The 21787-nt window shown below is 43.2% G+C and overlaps 1 long non-coding RNA gene across 16 annotated transcripts in view; it reads right to left on the bottom strand.

Moving 5' to 3' along the window:
• Positions 1–21787, bottom strand: part of LOC138738794 (uncharacterized) — a 321374-nt gene that overhangs the window by 220796 nt on the left and 78791 nt on the right. For 12 of the 16 annotated variants that reach the window (XR_011341758.1, XR_011341761.1, XR_011341757.1 and 9 more), the window contains exon 3: positions 8748–8864. The exons of the other annotated variants lie outside the window; for them this stretch is intronic. This is a non-coding gene — a long non-coding RNA (uncharacterized lncRNA). The remainder of the gene's footprint in view (positions 1–8747; positions 8865–21787) is intronic. 16 annotated transcript variants of the gene reach the window in all.

Here is a 21787-nt window from a genome sequence, read left to right as displayed (position 1 = left end):
AAGGCGTGGTATGCCTGGATTTGTCCTCTCTTGCTCCTGTACCTGGAACCTGGCCAAGTAGTGTATCAGTAATGCCCAGGTTTTTGGTAATTAAAGCCGTTTAATCACTCCATCATGTCGATGAGATTATTGTGTGCACCACACACCCCATTAACCAAAATGTTTTTGAAGGGTGGGAGGAAACCGGAACTCCGGAGAAAATCCACGCAGACATGGGGAGAATGTACAAACTCCTTACATAGAATTCGAACCCAGGTCCGGTCCTAATTGCTGGCCCTGTATAGGCATTGTGATAACTGCTACACCAACCATGCTGCCCAAGAGTGACCTCCAGCAACTCCTCCTTCTGTGGTCAAGAGGGGAAGAGTTTGCTATTCACCTCAGAGTCCTCAAAGATCATCTTCAAATCCAAAGTCCAGGATGAGGCATGCTCACGTTTATTCTTACAGAAGGTTCACAGAGGGAGCTCTGAAAATCCATAGCCTTGTGGAAGCGGATGGCTCTGTTACATCCTTGCAGACAGGCATTCAGAGAATCTGCAGATCCTTTTATGCTAATCTAAATGTTCAAAGGCTACAGACAGAATAGCCTCCCAAAACTTGCTTTCCTCTATCACAGAGGTTGTAGATGACAGCAAACGGGAATATCAGACCCGGCCAATTACCCTGGGGCAGCAGGCAGGCTTCATCCATTCCTTTGAGTCGGGTAAGACTCCCAGAAGCGATGGCTTACTGGCTGTGTTTTACACAGCTCTGTGGGACTGGTGGGTCCTGACCTGCTGGAAGTAAACAATGCTATTTTCCTGGTAAGAAGCATGTTAGACTCCATGATGATAGACATCGTCATCCTCATCTTCAAACAAGAGAAGGAAGATATCAGAAATTGGAGATCCATATCATTGCTAAACATTGACTTCAAAATCCTCTCCAAAGCCATCATCAATCGAGTCAAGTCTGCCCAGACCAGACCTAAATGGTTTTGAACAGGAAGATCTCTGACAGTTTTGCGCTACTCAGGGAAACCATTGCTTATGTGCAGGACAGGGAGATGGACTCCTACCTGATCATCTTAGACCAGGAGAAAGCCTTCGATTGGATATCACACACATACATGATGGATGAGCTCTCCAAAATGGGCTTTGGGGAGGGTATCCAGAATTGGATTAAACTGCTGTACACAGACTCCGAAGTGCAGTCCAAATAAATGGGTGAGAAACAGATAGCTTCCCATTAAGTTTGGAGTCAGACTGCTCTCTCCTATTTCATTTTTGTGTTGCATAGAGCCATTTGCCAAATCCATCAGAAAGGATGAGGGCATAAGAGGAGTGACGTTGCCAGGCAGTGGAGGCACTCAGATCAAGGCCTTGCTGTATATGGATGATGTTGCTGTATTCTGTTTGGATACACAATCAGTCTGGAGACTGACGGGCATTTTGAGTCTGTATCAAGTGCCAAAATAAACGAGAAGAATAGTGAGGCAATGCTCTTCAGTAACGAGCCCAACTGGTCCACCATCCCCTTCACAGTCAGATCTGACTACCTAAAGGTGCTGGGGACTGGTTTGGAGAGGCTGAGGCATGCAAAAAAAATTGTTTGGAGCAAATCACAAAGGTCCATCAAAATTTGGGTCTGTGAGGAAGGCGCTCCCTCTCACTAATGGGGAAGAACCTGCTCATCAGGTGTGAGGTACTCTCAGTACTGCTGTACATGGCACAGGTGTGGCCCTTCCCCTGCACCTCCACCCTGGCGGTCATCAGAGCAGTTTTCCGATTCATATGAGGGTCCAAAATGGATAGGGTCCAAAGGGGCACCATGTACAAGTCACCAGACAATGGAGGCAAGGGTGTACTCAACATGGCCCTCATCCTGATGACTACCTTCATGGGTAGCTGTATCAGTCTGTGCCTGGAACCAAAGTACTAGGGCACGAAGTGCCGCTATGTACTGAGGTTCTACCTGTCCCAGGTCTTGCAAAGGATAGGCCTAGTCCTGTTGCCACTCAATGTCCCAGTCAGGTGGACTGTTCCACACCACCTATCCTTCATGGAAAGGTTTTTCCAGAACAGTACCTTCAACCACAAGGCCATCAGGCAGTGGTCAGCACAGAAACTGAGAGAGGAGGACTCAATGGATCCAGTGGCTGGATCCCTGAGCAGACCATCCAGGTCATCTGGCAGAATGTCTCATTGCCAGAGCTCACATACAAGCAACAGGACTGGGCCAAACTGGCAGTGAGAGGAGTCCACCCAGTCAGATCCTTCCTGTACAACCGGAACATTACCCGCCATGCACGTTAAACTCGAGAATACTACGGTGGAGTAGAGATTGTTGCCCAGCTCTTTGCTGAATGCAGATTTGCAAAGAGTGTTTGAAGAAAGTTGCATGGGTCCTGGTCACATTTCATCCACCAGTGTGACTCTCTGATCTATGGGCTATTCCCAGAGACACACTGGAGTCAGACATCCACTGGCACATTCCAGGCTGCAAGAGTACATGTTGAGGGATGCTCTGAGGCTTGGTGCAGCCAACGTGAAGATGTTGTAGGGAAGGACCACAGTCTAGAGTCCTCTCATTACCAAGCATTGAGGAACTGAGACTGATGGAAAGTCAATAGAGTGGGGAGAAGTGACAAGTGGTGGTAATGGTATAAATGTAAACAAATGTAATAATGCACAGTGATGGGAATGTATGGATATGAAAGAAAGGGTGGGGGAAATTAACAGTTCCCTTTTGTAAATAATTTATTGTGAATAAAGTCTATTTTTGGTTAAAAAAATCAATCACCATTGCTATATATTCATTAAATACTAAATGGTATCCTAGCCCTATTGCAAGTGGTTCAAAGCACACAAGTAAGGAAGCCTTGCTGAAATTATACGATGCTTTAGTCAAAACCTATTGGAGCTTAATGAGTAGTTTCCATTTCACTACCTAAAAAACATTCTGACTTTAGAATTAAGGCAGCTTAGATTTACTCTTGATTGCTTCCCAGTAATAAAGGGTTATCCTTTCTGAACCAATAATGATTAGTTCATAATCACTTACATTTAGAATACTAAGTCATGATCTCTAAGACATTCAAGATTTTTTTGGAGGATTGACTAGACAGATGTTAAAAGTTGTTTCCTCTTATATGAATGTCTAGAACTGAGACACAGTATAAGGGATTGTGTAGCGGGAGCTACAGCAAAGAAACTCACAGCCACTACCTTGGATGCTCTCAACAACTGCTTTATTCAAATCCTGCGTGCGCCCCTTTAAGGGCAGTGTGAGCTTGGCTGCCTGAGGTGCACGCTGGGCTGGAACCACGGGGTAAGGAGGACCCCCGACAGCGCCCTCTTCTCAGGGCTGCTGCACCACGCGGCAGTACAAACGGGGCCGGTTCACCATGAGAAAGTGTGCCGCTACACAACCCCCACCAGAACTGGCTTACGCGTCCCGCTGCTTGGGCGGACGGCCTTGGCGCTTGGGCTTAGCCATTTGAACCAGTCGCGAGAGGTCCAAGTGTGCTGCCCTTAGATGGACCACTGTGAACAGTTCATTTTTTCCCCCAATGTCTAATGTAAAAGTCTTGAATGGGCCCTCGTAAGGGCGCTGCAAAGGTGTAGTGTGCAGTCCGCACCAAACGAAAATGAATTCTGAGTCCAGCTCTTTGGGAAGACGAGCTGGTCAGGCGCCGTGATGCAAAGGAGGCAGCTGGGGTGGGGTGGGGGGGGGGGGTAGCAAGGTGAGCTTGCTGTGTAGGTCCACCAATAGGTTTGGGTGCTAGGTTGTAGAGTCGGATTCCGGGCTGAAGAACTCACCAGGCAATGAGAGTGGTGTGCTGTACACCAGCTCTGCAGATGATGCCTGTAGATCCTCTTTGGGTGCTGTTCTGATGCCGAGGAGGACCCAGGGTAGTTCGTCTGCCCAGCTGGGACCTGTGAGGTGAGCTATGAGGGCTGACTTCAGGTGGCAGTGAAATCTCTCCACCAAGCTATTTGCTTGCGGGTGATAAGTCGTGGTGTGGTGGACTTTAAACCCCAGTAGATTTGCCAATTGAGTCCAGAGGGCGGAGGTGAACTGGGCACCCCTGTCGCTGGCGATGTGCATCGGAACTCCGAACCTGGCGATCTAGTGGGCGACCAAGCTCCTGGTGCACATCTCAGTGGAAGCCTCCTTAATGGGAATGGCTTCCAACCATCTTGTGGTCCGTAAGCAGGTAGCACGCCTCCCTGGACATTGGCAGGGGCCCCACAATGTCAACATGTATGTGTTGGAACCTTTGACTGCCAGGTCGAACTGCTGAATCGGGGCCTGCGTAGGCCAGTGGACCTTGGAGGCCTGGCACCAAGTACAGCTCTTCGCCATCTCAGCTACCTCCCTCTTGAGCCCATGCCATACGAACCGCTCTACCACCATTCACACCGATTCCTTTACCGAGGGATGTGCTAGATCGTGGACCATGTTGAAGGCCCGTGATCTCTCCACTGTGGCAGGACTACCGGGAGCAGTGAACCATTGGAGATGTCGTAGAGCAGCGTGTCCGAGCTGTTCGGCAACCGAATGTCCTGGAGGTGGAGCCCCGAAATGGTGGTACAGAGGGCTTGCATCTCCACGTCTTCCCTCTGTGCCTGCGCCAGCTGGGTGTAGTTGAGGCCAGGGGTGAAGGTGTTGATTGCTGATCGGGAAAGCACGTCCGCCACGATGTGGTCTCTACCTGCCCTATGCCGGATGTCAGTGGAGAACTCCGACATATAGAAGAGATGGCGTTGCTGGCGGGCTGACCATGGATTCTTGGCCATCGCGAGGGCCTGCGTGAGAGGCTTACGGTCAGTGAACGCAGTGAATGGCCTGCCCTCCAGGAAGTACTGGAAGTGCCAGATGGCTAGGTATAGCGCCAGGAGCTCCCAGTCGAAGGCGCTGTACTTGAGCTCTGGCGGTCGAAGGTGCCTGCTAACGATGGCCAGCGGGTGCCACTGTTTGTAGAGCCACTGCTTGAGTACGCCCCAAACGGCAGTGGCTGAGGCGTCTACTGAGAGCATGGTGTGTGCCTCCGGGCACGGGTGAACTAATAAGATCGCACTGGCCAGTGCATCCTTTGTGGCCACGAAATCGCCCTCTGGACTTTAGAGTCTTTAGGTCTTTAGAGGCGATCAATGAGAACAGCGGCTGCATGATGCAGTCGCTGCCGGGGATGAAAAGATGATAAAAGTTCACCATTCCTACGAATTCTTGCAGGCCCTTGAGGGTGGTGGGTTTGGGGAACAGCCATACGGCCATGACTTTTTCTGGTGCTGGGGCGGCTCCTGCTGCCGAGATGGTGTGTCCCAGGAAATGCAGCATCTGCTTGCCAAACTGGCACTTGGCCATGTTGACTGAGGCTGAATTCCGCCAGGTGGGCAAACAGGGTATGGAGATGGGCCTTGTGCTCCTCATGGTCGCGACTGGCGATCAGGATGTCATCAAGGTATATAAACACAAAGTCCAGGTCCCTGCCTACTGCATCCATGAGGCACTGGAAAGTCTGGGCTGCGTTTTTAAGTCCGAAGGGCACGTGCAAGACTTCGAACAGGCCGAACAGGGTGATGATCACCGTCTTACCGATATCCTTGGGGTGGACTGGGATTTGATGATAGTCCTGAACCAGGTCGATTTTCGAGAAGAGCTGGGTGCTGTGGAGGTTGGCTGTAAGTCCTGGATGTGAAGGATTGGGTACCTGTCTGGTGTAGTTGCATTGTTCAGGCACCGATAATCCCCACAGGGTTGCCAGCCTCCAGAAGATTTGGGGACCATGTGAAGAGGGGATTCCCAGGGGCTCAGAGCAGTGGACAATACCCAACTCCTGCAGGCAAGAGAACTCCTCTTTGGCTAGCTGCAGCTTCTCAGGCAGAAGTTGTTGAGCCTTGGCGTGCAGCAGTGGGTCTTGCGTAGAGATATGGTGGTAGACATCAACGGCGGCTGGCCGAGTAATTTCCCTGGTAGGTACAGGATTGCCTGCACTTGTGAGCTTGTGCCCCCCAGCATTGATGGATAGAAGCACAAGTTAGGTGGTGCTCCTTTGGTTTGTGCTTGGGGGGGGGTGGGGGGCTGTGACCGGCTAGCTCCTGGACCTGGACGGATGACCTGGCTGAGGGCGGCTTCGTTCTCTCTCTTGGTGAGCCAAAGGATGTCCACTTGGGCTGCAATTCACCGTGGGTCCTGTAATCTTTGTCCGCCAGCAGGAGCTGAATGTCCTCGGGCATCTGCTCCAGGAAGATCTGGTGGAACAAGAAACAGGGCTTGTGATCTTCCGCCAGTGCTAGCATCTCATCCATGAGGGCCGATGGCATTCAGTTTCCCAGCCCATCAAGATGCAGATGTCTGGAGGCACACTGTTACGGGGAGAGACCGAAGGTGCCCAGAAGGAGATTTTTGAGGGCAGGGTATTTACCCTCAGCTGGTGGGTTGTGGATGAGATCATCCACCCTGGCTGCCGTCTCCTTGTCTAGCACGCTCATGACATGGTAAAACATCGTGGCATCTGCGGAGATGTTCCTGAGATGAAACTGCACCACCACCTGCCCAAACCATGTACGCGGGCGATGGGTCCAGAAGGGGGGCAGTTTCACAGTGACGGCGTTGATCTCAGCTGGATCCATGTTGGGAGACCAGAAAAGCATCTGGGCTCTTCAGGGGTCACCAATGTAGCGGGAGCTACAGCAAAGAAACTCACAGCCATCACCAACAACTGTTTTATTCAAATCCTGCACGTGCCTCTTTAAGGGCAGCGTGAGCTCGGCCACCGTGTGAGCAGTGAGGTCATAACGGCCAACTTAGGTGCACACTGGGCTGGAACCACGGGATAAGGAGGACCCCCAACAGTGCCCTCTTCTCATGGCTGCCCCACCACACGGCGGTACAAACGAGGCCAGTTCCACCATGAAAGAGTGCGCCGCAACAATTGCCCATGTAGGAATGGGATGAAAAGATTTTTTTTAATGTAGATAACTATATATCCTTGGAAATACCTGCCCCATTGTTGCGCCTATATAGTTATTTAGTAAGATGGTTTTCCTTTGTAATTTCTATTTCCTGACAATTTAGTTCAACTGAGCAAAGTTATTTATGTCAAATGAAAAAGACACTGATTTAAAATTAAAATGAAAAATCTAAAAGAGCTGGAAATGGAAAGTAAAAACAGAGAACACTGCAAGCACTGGAGGATCAGGCAGTGCCTGTGGAAAGAGAAAAAATAATTAATGTTTCATGTTGGAGACCCTTCATTAGAAATATTCTCTCTTGGTAAGATGCAATTTATTCTCTGACCTGAAATGTCAAATGTTTCTCTTCCCACAGATGCTGAGTGTTTTCAGCATTTTCTGCTTTTATAGCAGATATTTCCACCAAGGCAGCAAAATAAATATCTATTCCTTTGTGATTTTTGTACTGTTTGGTGGAGGATAACAAGAAGAATAGTTTTAATTATTTGGGGGAGAGGGGAAATATGAATAACATTTTATCTTAAAGGAAGTAATTGTTTTGTGTTCTTTTTTCAATCACTCTACTAGTTATTAGAGCTGTCAAAGTAGGCCAAAATACATTCATATACATCTTTCTCTTGGATGATGAAATGAAGTCTTGGGGGGAAAATATGATAGTTATCAACTCCAAAGGTTGTCTATTGATACAGCAATTTCCTCATCTCCCTTTTGATGCCAAGATCCAAAATAGGATGAATCACATGATAACACATGTGGGTGTTGCCGCAGAGGGAATGTGGGTTTCTGTCCTTTGTAATACAGAAATCTATACCATGCAATTTGAGCAGCAAACAAAAAGTTGCTGGAGGAATTCAGTATGTCATACAAAATCCATGGGTAGAAATGGTGAGACATTATTTTGGATCTGAACCCTTTATCAAGACTTAGCCTGAACTGCTGAATTCCTCCAAGAATTCTTTGTTTGCTCAATATTCCAGTATCTGTAGCATTTCTGCTTCTCCAGTCCATTTTGTTCAATTGTGCAAAGTTTGAGTTTCAATCTGAGACACTGCATAGAAAGATTGTCACTAGAAAATAAGTAATATTTCAACATGGCTATTTGCATTAAATCAGTGATTCTCAACCTTTTTCTTTCCACTCACAGACCACTTTAAGTAACTCCTATGCTATTGGTGCTCTGTGATTAGTAAGGGATTGCTTAAAGTGGTCTGTGAGTGGGAAGGGAAGGTTGAGAATCACTGCTCTAGACCCAATTATTACTGAAATATTTTGCTTGACAAAGATTGTCATCAGCCCATTTCCTTTGGAGTTATGAAACCAAGCACATAACAATTTTAACAATTAAAACAGTGGTTTTCAACCTTTTTCTTTTCACCCTCATACCACCTTAAGCAATCCCTTACTAATCACAGAGCACCTATGGCATAGGGAATACCTAAAGTAGTATGTGAGTGGAAAGAAAAAGGTTGAGAACCACTGCATTAAATGCTCCAACAAATATTGCAGCAAGGAGAAGATCCTGAGATACAGGATTTATAAGCAATTTTTGCATTATATTCTGATTAGGGATAGTTTGCATGGCTTTGTCTTGGAAGACCATGTCTCAAAAGTCTAATTGAATTTTTTTGAGGATGTAACTAAGCACAATGATGAAGGTAGAGTGCTGGATAGAGATATGAATTTCAGTAAGACAATTGATAAGGGTTCCCCAAGCAAGTCTCATTCAGAAAGTAAAGGAGCATGAAATCCAAGGAGGCCTTGCTTTGTGGATACAGAATTGGCTTACCCAGAGAAGGCAAAGGGTGGTTGTAGATTCCTCATATTCTGCAAGGTGGTCAGTGACCAGTGATGTTCTGCAGGGATCTGTTCTAGGGGCTTCCTCTTTGTGATCTTTATAAATGACCTGAATGAGGAGAGGGAAATGTGAGTTAGTAAGTTTGCAGATGACATGAAGGTTGGTGATGTTGTGGAGTCCAGAGGTTACAGAGGGAGACTGACAGGATGCAGAGCTGGGCTGAGAAGTGGCAGATGGAGTTTAACCCAGAAAAGTGTGGTGGTTCATTTCAGAAGATCAAATTTGAAGGCAAGTTACAATTTTAGTGGGAGGACTCAAGACAGTGTGGAATGACAGAGATCTTGTCCATAGGCCACTCAAAGCTGCTGCACAGGTTAATAGGGTTGTTAAGAAGGTGTATGGTGTGTTGGCCTTCATTAACCATGGGATCGAGTTCAAGAGCCGTGAGGTAATGTTGCTGTTAAATAAAACCTTAGTTAGACCCTACCTGAAATATGGTTCTGTTCTGGTCATCTCACAACAGGAAGGATGTGAATGCAAGAGAGAGGGTGCAGAGGAGATTTACAAGAATGCTGCCTGCATTGGAGAGCATGCCTTATGAGAAGAGGTTGAGTGAACTTGGTCTTTTCTCCTTTTGCCCAGCTGGGGAATAACTTCTTTCTTCAGACTGTGAGATTGATGAACAGTATCCTGAAACTGTGTAAATCATCCCAATATTTATACATATTTATTTTGATTATTTATGTGATCATTATGTACTTTCGTGTGTGCACCATAGTCTGGAGAGGCACTGTTTCGTTGGGTTGTATATGTACAATCAGATTACAATAAACTTGAACTTGAACTTGGAGTGATAGAGGATGAGGGATGACCTAATAGAGGTGTATAAGATGATGAGAGGCATTGAACATGTAGATGGCAAGATGCATTTTACCAGGGTTAAAATGGCTAACATGAGGGGGCATAAATTTAAGGTGTTTGGGAATAAGTACAGAGGGGTATGTAAGAGAGAGTGGTGGGTGTATTGAATGCAATGCCAGCAATGATGGTGGAGATGGGTACAATAGGATCTTTTAAGAGACTATTAGATACATGAAATTGAGAAAAACTGAGTGTTCTGCAGTAGGGAAATTCTAGGCCATTGTTAAAATAGGGCTTGTAATGTGCTGTAGACTTCTAAGATCTATGTTCAATTATATCCACAATCCTAGACATTCCTGGACCTGACGGGAGGGGTGCATCTCACAGGATGAGAACTATTCCTTATGAGAAATAGATGTTATTTGCAATTTAATTTTATGTAGAAAATATATAATTGAAGTCTCAAAGGCCATTGAATTCTATTTTAACAGGATACCTAGAGGATATACAGTATATTGCCCTATGATCTTGTGGCTGCATTTTCATCAATGCCCACTCCTTCACAGTTATATCACTCAAGAATTCACTATTGGTTAGAATTTGTTTATGAAATTAAATCAGCCTCATGGTGCTGTACAGTTTGAAATGGGTGTTATCAAATTCATTTAGATTGCAAAGCTAATTGGTTCAATCATAAAAGACAAATGAAGCACACAATATTCAGCAAAAATGAACCATTTCACAGATCGGACGGAAACTATATCCTAGAAATTACAATGAGGATATCAGTGTTTACCAATAAATTGATGTATGTTAATCAGTAGCTTGTCATATTAGCCCAAGGGAAGTTCAATGCAACAATCAGAAAGTTGCTGTCAGAACTATATTCAGCTATATTGCACTGCAAGATAACTTATTGCCAGGAGAGTCAATATTCATGTGCATGGAAAAGCAAGATTTTGTTGTACTTATTTGATAAGTACCAGCTTAATATGTCAAATAAAGTTAGGCCCTGATTATTCAAATATGTACAAATTACACTGGTCAACAATTTTTTTTCAGAAGGTTTACTTCCTGAAATAAAATTAGAGATTATGATATACAATTCAAGCTCAACACAAGGATAATTTCAGATTTGCTGTAGACATAGGAAGTTGGAGAAGCATTAAATTAACTTTTATTGAATGTATTGTGGTGGCGGTAAGCGAATGGGCTCCAGTTGTCATGGGCGAATCCACAGCCAGTGGCATCCATGGGGACTCTCAGTGCGGGGCAAAGCGAGGGTTGCTTGGAAGCTTGGGTCACTTAAGCACACAATTTTGAATTAGTAAACTCTGCTCAACTAGACATGTTTCTTTCACTCGCATAGCATACCAGCCAAACAAAATGGCTCAGCCAGCATCAGGATCAATGTTGCACCATGACTGAAAGCCCAGCCACACCACATCCTGGAGGCAAAACCTGAAACTCCCACACCAAGAGACAACACCATTTCTGAGTCTTGGTATTTTTACCATCATAAGTGGGGATCCGGGGCCTGCCAATGCCAACCATCATGCTCATTCCAGGTAAACAAAAGAGCCAGCTGGTGCTGATGGCTACGGCGGCTAGCCACCGTGATACCCTCCTATACATCTGGGATGGAGACTCCTGCCACAGATTCCTAGTAGACACGGGAACGGAAATCAAAGTCCTTCCCTCGAGCCATGATACCCGAACCAAAAGGACTGGACCGGAGTTCACAGGAGCCAACAGCAGCACCATCCACACCTATGGCATGAGGACTACCCCCTTGCAATTCAGTCCCAGCTGCTTCACATGTACGTTTACTCTGGCTGCAGTATCACAACCATTGCTGGGTGCAGACTTCTTCCACGCGCACTGCTTGCTCGTGGATCTGAAGGGACAACGGCTAGTTGACAGAAAGACCTTCCAGAGCTTCTCCCTCGGTGAATTGCTGGCCTGTTACATATTCAGACAATGAGTTCACCAGGGTGTTGTCAGAGTTTCCATCTATCATCATGCCACAGTTTTCCACAGCAGCCCCCAAACACCACATTCCCACATAGGGACATCTCCGGCATGGCCAGGCCTGCAAGTTACTACCAGAAAAACTCTGGCTCATTGGCATTCTTTGAGGCCTTAATCTCCTGCAGGCTGCTAGCAGTCCACAGATGTGTGCCCGCAAGTATTCATTGTAATCAATATGTTCAGACCACCCTCTCAGAAGAATGCACATGTACCTTAGAAAGTTTCCAGTATTATAATGTTTTTAAAAATGAGTACTGCAAAGCTCAATTTCTCAACTGTCATTTATCTATTGCTGATTTAAGGAACTTTTATTGTGCAAAGATTAATTAATTTTGATCTAAATGAGTGGTTTTCAAACTTTTTTCTTTCCATTCACATACCACCTAAGTAATCCCAATGCCATAAGTGCTCTGTGATTAGTAAGGAATTATTTAAAAGTTTGAAAACCACTGGTTTAATTGTACCTAATTGATTTGCATGGTTTCATAACTCCAAAGGAAATGGATCAAACAAAATATTTCAATAACATTTAGGTCTGGAGCAATGGTTCTCAACCTTTTTCCCCCATTCATATACCACCTTAAGTAATCCCTTACTAATCACAGAGTACCAATGGCATAGGGATTACTTAAGGTGGTATGTGAGTGGAAAGAAATGTGAAAACCACTGGTGTAGAAGTTTCTAAAGTGATACCTTTACTGAGGATGGACCATTCCAAGAAAACCTTTTTGAGAAGTAGTCTTCTGACAATTCAAATTAAAACTCCTATTTTTCTGGTATAGCAAGGATTTTTGCTTATAGCACAGAACAAAATTATTTTTGTTAAGCAATTTTTGTGTCTTCACACTGATTATCATGTAACAATCATCAGATTTGTCTGCGATTACTTTTATTCTTTCTTTGAATGCCTTAGTCTTGTTGACTACTACACCCTGGTATTTTACTTCAACTGAAATGAAGTGCTCTTTCCAAGTGCTTCTTAGTTGGAACATATATATTCAGCTGCCTAAATGACTTAACCTGTACATCTGGGACTTAATCCTAAAAGACTGTTGGTGTCTTTTTTAAAATGTTTGAACCTATTCCAATTCTCTACCTGAACTGGAAGGCTTTTTTGCCTTTGCTTTGGATCTTGTTCCTTTAAGTGGCAAACCACTTTAAACAGGCTCTTCGAAATCTATGCAATTGACTATTCCCATGGGCAGTGTGAATGATGAATGACCAAAGAAACTGTTCACACTAACCATCCGAGACTCTTATATGTGCAAAGCAATATTTATTTATTTATTTGCATAGCTAAAATACTAAGATGCAGGTAGACATAGTATTTTTACAAGAAACTAACCTCACGAATCAAGAACACATAAAGTTGAAGAAGGGGTAGTTGGGTCAAGTGGCATCATCCTCTTTGGTTCCAGAGCCAGGGGAGTAGCTATCCTGTTCCAATGGTGGTCCAGAGGGTGGTCACCAACCCCATGGGGAGATTTGTGATGATGCATTGTTAAATATACTTGGAATCCTGGACTCTGATGAATATATATGCCCAGAACTATGCTGATGAAACGTTTATACAAGATATATTTTTGAAAGTATCTGAAGTGGGGTAGAAGGTGTTGATTGGAGGGGATTTCAATTTTTGTCTGGATCTGGCCATGGATAAATCAGCAGAAAAGGTCACAAGGGCTAGAGCAACCAAGTCCATCCTGGCCTTCATGAAAGAGTTGAATCTTATAGAGATCTGGAGGAGGTTGAATCCGAGAGTGAGGGATTTCTCCTTTTATTTGCGGCAACATCACTCCAACACTTGAATAGATTTGTTTTCTTTGGCGTCAGCCCAACTGGAGGGTTGGATAGTGGAACCTGAATACAGGGTGGCTGCTGGTGGTATCAATCTTAATGCCAGATAAACAAGCTCCAGAGTATAGATGGTGTCTGAACATGATGCTGTTGGGAAAATCAAAATCTTGTAGCTTTGTGAGAGCTCAGATAGATTTGTTCAATGCGGTGAACTGCCCCTCTACTGAGAATAACTTCCTGAAATGGGACATATTGAAGGTTTATTTAAGGGGATAGATAATTGAGTACACCAAGAATGTTAAAAAAGAGTATATGAAATAGGTTAATGATCTGGAATTGGAGATAACACACATGGAAAAGGACTATCAGAGGTTGGGCACAAAAGAGAAGTATAGAAACGTGGTGAATGAAAAGCTCGAGTTCAATATGCTGCAAACATATAGGATATGTTGATTCTAAGAACTAGACAACAGTACTATGAGCTGGGGGAGAAGGCCCATAACCTGGCAGGTGATGGTGGAGGAAGCCTCCAGAACAAACAATGCGATTCAGATGGGAAGGCAAGATCTCACACAAGCCAAAAGAAATAAATGACGTATTTAAAGAATTCTATGAAAAACTTTATAAATCAGAGTCATGGGGAGATCCCGCCAAAATAAATTAGTTCTTGCGCCCATTGGACTTGCCAAACTTAGAACAGGCGGAGCAAGAGGGGCTGAGTACCCTGTTTATTAAGGTGAAATGGAACATGTTCTGGGCTCTTTACAGGTGGGTAAATCCCCTGTTGAATTTTACAAGGAATTCAAGGACCTCTTGTTGCACCTCCTTACAAAGGTGGTAGATCAGGCGGCGGAGATGCATACCCTCCCAGAATCTTTCTCAACAGTGATCATTATGGTAATACCAAAAAGAAGACAGGGATCCCCTGAAACCTGCCTCATATAGGTCTATCTCATTGTTGAATGCATATTACAAAATTTTTGCAAAAGCTGGTGAAACACCTGTTGAAATAAATGAACCTAGACTAGGTGAGTTTTGTAGAAAAGACGCATATTCCATCATGTGATATTTAGCCAGGAGTAGGACTTCCATAAAACCACAATACACTTCCTGGCTACCACCAAAGCGACCTTCACAAATGAAATTTGGAATTTAGTCAGTTAAACTGCATTTCTCCAATATCCCCCAAGAGAAACATCTCCAGGTCCTGTGGAAAATCCCCGAGGTCTTCAAAAAAGGGTCTCACCTTTGAAATCAGCCAGGTAGAGTGGATACAAGTTCCCACCTCCACACCACATCTAAAATGCATTTTTGAAATCTCCGACTTTGATTTATATAGTTTCTGTCGTGTAAGGAATAAGTGGTGCAGGAAATTATACTGCACCATCCTGTATCTGGCATTGTCAACCCCCATCACATTGTCCAGACACTGGTACTGCCATCATTCTTCATTTATTGTTGTATCCAAGTCTGACTCCCATCTCTCACTTGACCTTTGTTGGCTCAGTTTTTGGCCCTCACTTTGAAATATGTAATACATCTTAAATATAAATTTATACACATTCCCCTTTTGTATGAGAATTTCCATATCGCTACATTCAGGCAGGGTCATAGCTGGTCCCAGTTTTTCCCTCAAAAAAGATCTTATTTGCAGATAGCAGAAGAATGTTCTGTTGGAGAAATCATACTTGTTTCTCAATTGCTCAAATGACATAAGCTGCCCCCTTCATAACAATTCTCGATACACCTGATCCCACTCTGGCACCAGGTGTCCAGGATCTTATTATCCAGAGTCAAGGGTATTAAATTATTCTGAGTCAGAGGTGCTTTGGGGGATATCCCCACCTTCCATCCAATACCTTATTTTATCCTTTTCCATGTCTGTAGTACATGTTTTGACAAAGGTGGAAAAACCCAACACCCAACCCCAACCAACCAATTTTCCCTTGCAACCGCTGCAACCGTGTCTGCCTGTCCCGCACCGGACTTGTCAGCCACAAACGAGCCTGCAGCTGACGTGGACATTACCTCTCCATAAATCTTCGTCCGCGAAGCCAAGCCAAAGAAAGAAGTACATGTTAACCATTTTCTTTGAGAGTAGTTGTACATCCCATTTATAAATAAATTCTTCGGCTATCTCTTCACCTAACAAATACAGCCCAATCTGCACCCATGCTGAGGCCCCTTCTCCCTCAAACTCCTCCCCCATTTATAATCCCATGTTAACTTATCCATGGAGATTCTAGCCACTTTCCCATTCCACAAAAACTTCCTGAAACACTAGTTAAGCACCTTAAAAAAAATCCATGAGGCAATGCAATGGATAACGACTGAAAAAGGTATTGGAGCCTTGGTATCACTTTCATTTTAAACACAGTTTACTCTGCCCATCAATGTAATGGGCAGAGTACTTCATCTAGCTAGGTCCTCCTCAATATTCCAGAGCAAAGGAATATAATAAAGCTTACACAAATTACACAAGTCCTTATCTACTTTGACCCCCAAGTACTTTATGCCTTCCCTCAGGCACTCAAACTCACTCTTACTTATATACTGATCGTAATCCCCAGGATTCATCAAATATACTAACACATCATCAGCAAAAAGGTTGATTTTGTGTTCCACCTGACCCACCTTGAACCCCCTTGTGTCTGGATTCTGCTGAATGGCTTCCGCCAGTGGCTCCATAGCTAGTATGAATAGCGTTGGGGCCAAAGGACAACCCTGTCTACTTGACCTATTCAAGGAGATATCTGTCCGTTTGTAATAATTTTGGCTCGAGGATAATGGTAAAGTTCCTTGACCCAATTGATAAATGTTTGTCCCAGACCGAATTTCTCTAGCACCCTGAACAGAAAATCCCACTCCAATCTATCGAAGACCTTCTCCATATCCAAAGCTATGGCTTCTCCAGGATCTGCCCTTGACCATGCTAGATGTACAACACTTAGCAGTCTAGCTATATTATTTGGCAATTGCATCTTTTTAAAGTGTGCCAAGACTCTCTTCCTCTTTATCGTACCATTAATCCCATAGGCATTCATACTTACCACCTTAATTATCTGATCCATCATCCTAATATCCTTCCCCCACCTTTCCGGTCTTCCCTTGGCCCTTATCGTCCGCCCCCTTTTCCCCATCAGACCTTGAACACAGAATTCTGCACCCATCCATAACATATGTAAATTAAAGGAAATTAAGGAAAAAAAATTCTGCAAATAAATAATACAATGTATCTTCCCAATTTTACCCCACCTCCACCTTCCGTCCCACAAAACCCCCCTTTCCTCTCTTGGCATCACTAACCCTATGGCTTGTGCAAATTCCCTTACCAAACAGAGATGTGCCCATAGCACCCACATCACCCCTGAGCTCCTCTCATATATTTACATCCCCAAATAACATATTATAATTTTAGACAGAACTACAGTAAACTTACAGTAATATATATGCAAAATTCCCCAACCAGCAACCCTATCTCCCAGCTTATTTCCCCTCCTCTCAGGTGAGCTCTAGAGATATGACGAATCTCATCACCTCCTTTGCCTCTGTGTAAAACTTTTTATCCCCCCAGGCAATATCATCTTTAATGTCGGCGGGTGTAATAACCTATATTCCACCCCCTTGCCTTGCAAGATGCTTTTCACCTCATCAAACTGTTTCCTTCACTTCTGCAACTTTATGCTGATATCTGGAAAGAAAGGGGTCTTGTTACTCCTAAACTTGGCTGGACCCACCCCTCCCTTGTCTTCACCCCCTTGGCCGCTGTTTGAAGAACCCTTTCCCTGTCCCAGAAATTCTCAAATTTCACCATGGCCATTGCCCTGGACTCAACTTGGGGAAAAAAATTACCTGCATGCCCACTTTATCCTCACATCTTCCCCTACCTTGTCCTCACCCAGAACCCCTGATATCCAATCCTGTACAAATTTGATCAAATCATTCCTCTCCACCTCTTCCTTTAATCCTACAATTTTAACATTTTTTTCTTCTGTTAAACTTTTCAAATCTGTCAAATATCTCCAGGATTTCCTCCCTTTCCTTATTCCAGATATCCCTCTGACTTTCCAGGTGTTCCACCATATTCTCCACACTAGAGGCTCTCCCTGTCAGATCTGCCACTGCCCTCTCTCCTATTTCTTTTGAAAGTCCTCTCAGAACAGCCTTTAATCTGGCCTCCGAGGCCTCCTTGATCACCTTCACCACGGCCTTTTAGTACACGGCCCAGAACTGTGATAGGACTTTCTCAGTCAACATGGGCAAATTTTCATCCTCCTCTGATATCCTTTCCTGCAGGGTCTCACAAGGGTCTATTCTGGGCCCCATTCTCTTCTCCTTATACATAATTCCCCTCAGCCATATCATCCAAAAAAGCGGTATCTCCTTCTATTGCTATGCTCCATCTCCCCCTGAAGCCCAATGATCAAGCAAAGATAACTAGCCTCAACAACTGTTTGGAGGACACAAAAGTGCTGGATGGCTCAAAACTTCCTGCAGCTAATCAAACGCAAATCTGAGATCATCCTATTTGCCCCCCCCCCCCATCCAACTCCACCAAAATTATCTCCAATACCCTTGGTAACATCCACCCTCATTAAACCACACATCAAATCCCTTGGTGTGATATTGCCAAAATCAAAACATTCCTGTCACTGAAAAGCCTCGAGAAAGCTATCCACACCCTCATTTTCTCCCATTTAGACTACTCTAACTCTCTTTAAATGGGAATTAGTCAGTCGTCATAATTCCGTCTGCAACTGGTTCAGAATGCTGAACCAAGGCTCTATGGCTCAGAATAGATTTTAAAGTTCTCCAGTTTGTTTACAAAGCCATTAATGGTCTAGCCCCCTCCTACTCCACTTCAAGACCTCTCAGATTGGCCAATTTAGGGCACTTGGTTGTTCCACGCTCAAATCGCAAACTCAGGGAGATTACACCTTTGCTATTGTTTCTCCTCCCCCCCCAAATAGTGGAACAACATTCCTCTATCCATCAAATCAGACCCCTCCTTTAACTCTTCCATTGAAGCATTTTGAAGTGATTGTTGATTGATACCATATTGTATGTAGAATTCTAAACCTCGCTTTAAATAGCTGCTTAAGTTAAGATGTAATTTATGATGTGCAGCACTTTGGTCAACGTGAGGTGTTTTAAATGTTCTATATAAATAAACTAATCTAAACTTGATCTGACTTGACTATTCTGACCAACTGAACCATTTCTCTCCAAGTTCAGCAATAGCTTCCCCATTAATTGCTCTATCTCTGCCTGCTTCAAAATTCCTTTAGTAGTATCTCTGTATAACCACACCCTTTCTTGATGCAGACTTGTGTTTGCACTCCTGAACTACCCAGGCACTTCCTATCTTTGTTTTTACTGTCAGCTTCCTTGAGAGTCTGCCTTTCCATCGTCTGTGATGTATCAAAAGCAAGGCAAGTGATTATGAAGCTCAACGGAGCATTAAGCCAAAGCAACATATGTTAGGCCAAAATGATCTCATTCAGTATCTGCCCAACACCATACTTATTTTTAGTGTAGAATTGCTGTCATTATCGGCAGTGTGACCTCTCTTTTACTTTTGGCGGAACCATCCAATTTTTCCTAGCATTCACTTCTTCAGAGAAGATGCTGAATACATTATTATTTTTCTCCAGCAAGAATTCTTCAAAGTTATAAATTTGTACATCTTGCTTTATTACTGAGCACACTTCTGCAATTTCCACACTTTTATGAGTTCCTGTTTCATTTAGTGACTGTCACTTTAAGGGCTAGTACCAGCTGCGACCAGTACTAGCCCTTAAAGAATGAGTTAGTGGCTATTGCCCAAAAATTGTAACTTGCGGTAGTAAATCCATGGATGAAAAAGGCAGAGATCCAGAGAGGAATAATTGAACACTATATAGCACTGGGGAAGTTTGGAGAGGGGGAGTTAAAACAATTTCCCGAGAGTAAATCCCTTGAGCACTGGTCACCAGTGGAACAAATCGAATTAGAAAAACTTAGATTTGAGGCAGAGGAGAAGCAAAGGCAGATTGAGAGAGAACAAAAGCAGTTTGATCTATGTGTACTTGAGTTAGAGTTAGAAAAACGTAGATTGAAGGAAGCAAAAGGGAGTTTGAGAGAGAGAAGAGGAGAGAAGGAGTTTCACTTTCTGGTTATAGTGAGAGGTTTGTGGCCAGTAGGGAAGTAGGTCAATTCCTCCATTTGATGAAGTGAAGATTGATAAATACTTCCAGCATTTTAAGAAAGTTGCTAAGAGTTTAAAGTGGCCAAAAGACCATTGGTCCCTCATATTACAAAGTGTGATTGAAGGGAAAACCCAACAGGCATGCTCTGCCCTTATACTCAGACAAGCTGCTGATTATGAGACTGTAAAGTAACCTATGCTTAAGACTTAAAAATTGGTTCCAGAAGCTTGTATACAAATATTCAGGAATTTGAGAAAATCAGTGAACCAGTTGTATATGGATTTTGCATATGACAAAGCTGTGTGCTTTGACAGATGGTGCACATCAAAAAAAATGATTATAACAGACTGAGAGAGCTGGTGTTAGTTGAGAACATTAAAAGGTGTATTCCAAATGACATAAAAGCATATTTCAATGAAAAGGGAGTGAAAACGTAGCAGGAATTTGCTAAATTAGCAGGTGAATTTACTTTAACATACAAGATTATATTTGTATCAAGTAGATCCTTCCGATAAATATAATATAACTCACGATACAGTGTTGGCATACTACCAACTGAAATCCTACTTGAAGTACAAATTGGGAATCAGTCTGAGGTTACCAGAGGGAAGTAATTTTGAATATGTGATTACAGACACAATGATAATCAAAAAATTTATAACAAACATGTATATTAAACTGCAAGAAAAGGAGAATGAGGAAACAAATAATAAAACTAAACAAAAATGGGAACAAGCTCTAAACATAAAGATAAAGAAGGAAACATGGGAGAAGTTATGCTCAGGAACTATGAGAAATACAATAAATATGAGGTTACGTATGATACAATATAACTGGATACACAGGCTATACATTACACCTCAAAAGTTAAATAAATGGGACCCAACAGTATCTGACAGATGTTTTCACTATAAAAAGGAAATGGGAACAACAATTCATGCAATCTGGACATGTGAGAAAGTGAAAAAATTTTGCGAAGATCTAAACCAGATATTAAATAAAATCACAAAAAATAATATACCAAAAAACCCAGAGATCTTTCTCCTAAGTAACATAAAAAACAAAGAATTTGGACTTGATTTGGATGGTGCACAAAAAAGATTTGTTAGGATAGCCCTAGCTGTAGCAAAAAAATGTATTATGTCAGCCTGGAAATTAGAAGATAACTTGAGAATACAACAATGGTATATAGAAATGAATAAATTTAGAAAAAATAACATATAATTTAAGAAATAATATTACAATATTTGAACAAATATGGGAGCCATACATGAAACACAATAGAGAAAACCTACCGGGGACATCTACCACCTAAAATGACAGAAGGAGAAGGGAATGAAAAGAATTGACTCAGTGGAAATTCTTGTTTGTTTTTATTGAGTGACATTGTTTGACGGGTTTAATGTATCTTAGATTCTGAACTTCAAATGAATGGGAGGGGAGGTAGGGAGGGTGGGATGGGAAGAGGGGGGGGGGGAGAAAACGACATTGTATATATTTGAAAAGGAAAATGTATGTATCTTGATCAATGTGGTTTATAGTGTGAAAAATAAAAAAATTTTTTAAAAAAACCTCAAAAAAAAGTAGATCCTTCCAAAAGGGTATTATAGACTATCCAAGTAAGTTAGAAAATAAATTAAAAATTAGTGCTAGGGGTAAAGATGAAGGGTATCAAGGAAAGGAAAAACCTTCAGATCCCCTTTGTCGCTATTGTAAGAAACCTGGTCATGTGATAGAAAATTGTTCTCTACTGAGAAAAAGAGAAAAGGAGGCAGCACCAGATGCCTGTATTCAAAGAGATGGAAAACACAGAAGTTAAAAGGGTTCCAAATCTATTGGTATCATTAGGGATGAATTCAACTATTTTATATCAGAGAGGTTGGTTTCAGTAAAGGAAGGGTCACCACAAGTAACAGTGAAAATCTTTCAAGATACAGGGGCCACCCAGTCACTCATGTTGGTCAATATTTTGGAGTTTGGAGATGAGATTGCCATGGGTGAAATAAATTTGGTTTGAGGTTTGGAGGATGATCCGAAGTTGATACCTCTGCACAGGATAATGTTGAAATCAGAATTAGTTGATGAACCTGTTACAATTGGGATCTGATCACGTTTAACAGTGGAGGAGGTCTCATTAGTATTAGGAAGTGTCCT

This window comes from Narcine bancroftii, chromosome 7 (assembly GCF_036971445.1).
Source record: "Narcine bancroftii isolate sNarBan1 chromosome 7, sNarBan1.hap1, whole genome shotgun sequence".
In the NCBI taxonomy this organism is placed as follows: domain Eukaryota; kingdom Metazoa; phylum Chordata; class Chondrichthyes; order Torpediniformes; family Narcinidae; genus Narcine; species Narcine bancroftii.
This window is presented reverse-complemented; position numbering and strand designations above follow the sequence as displayed.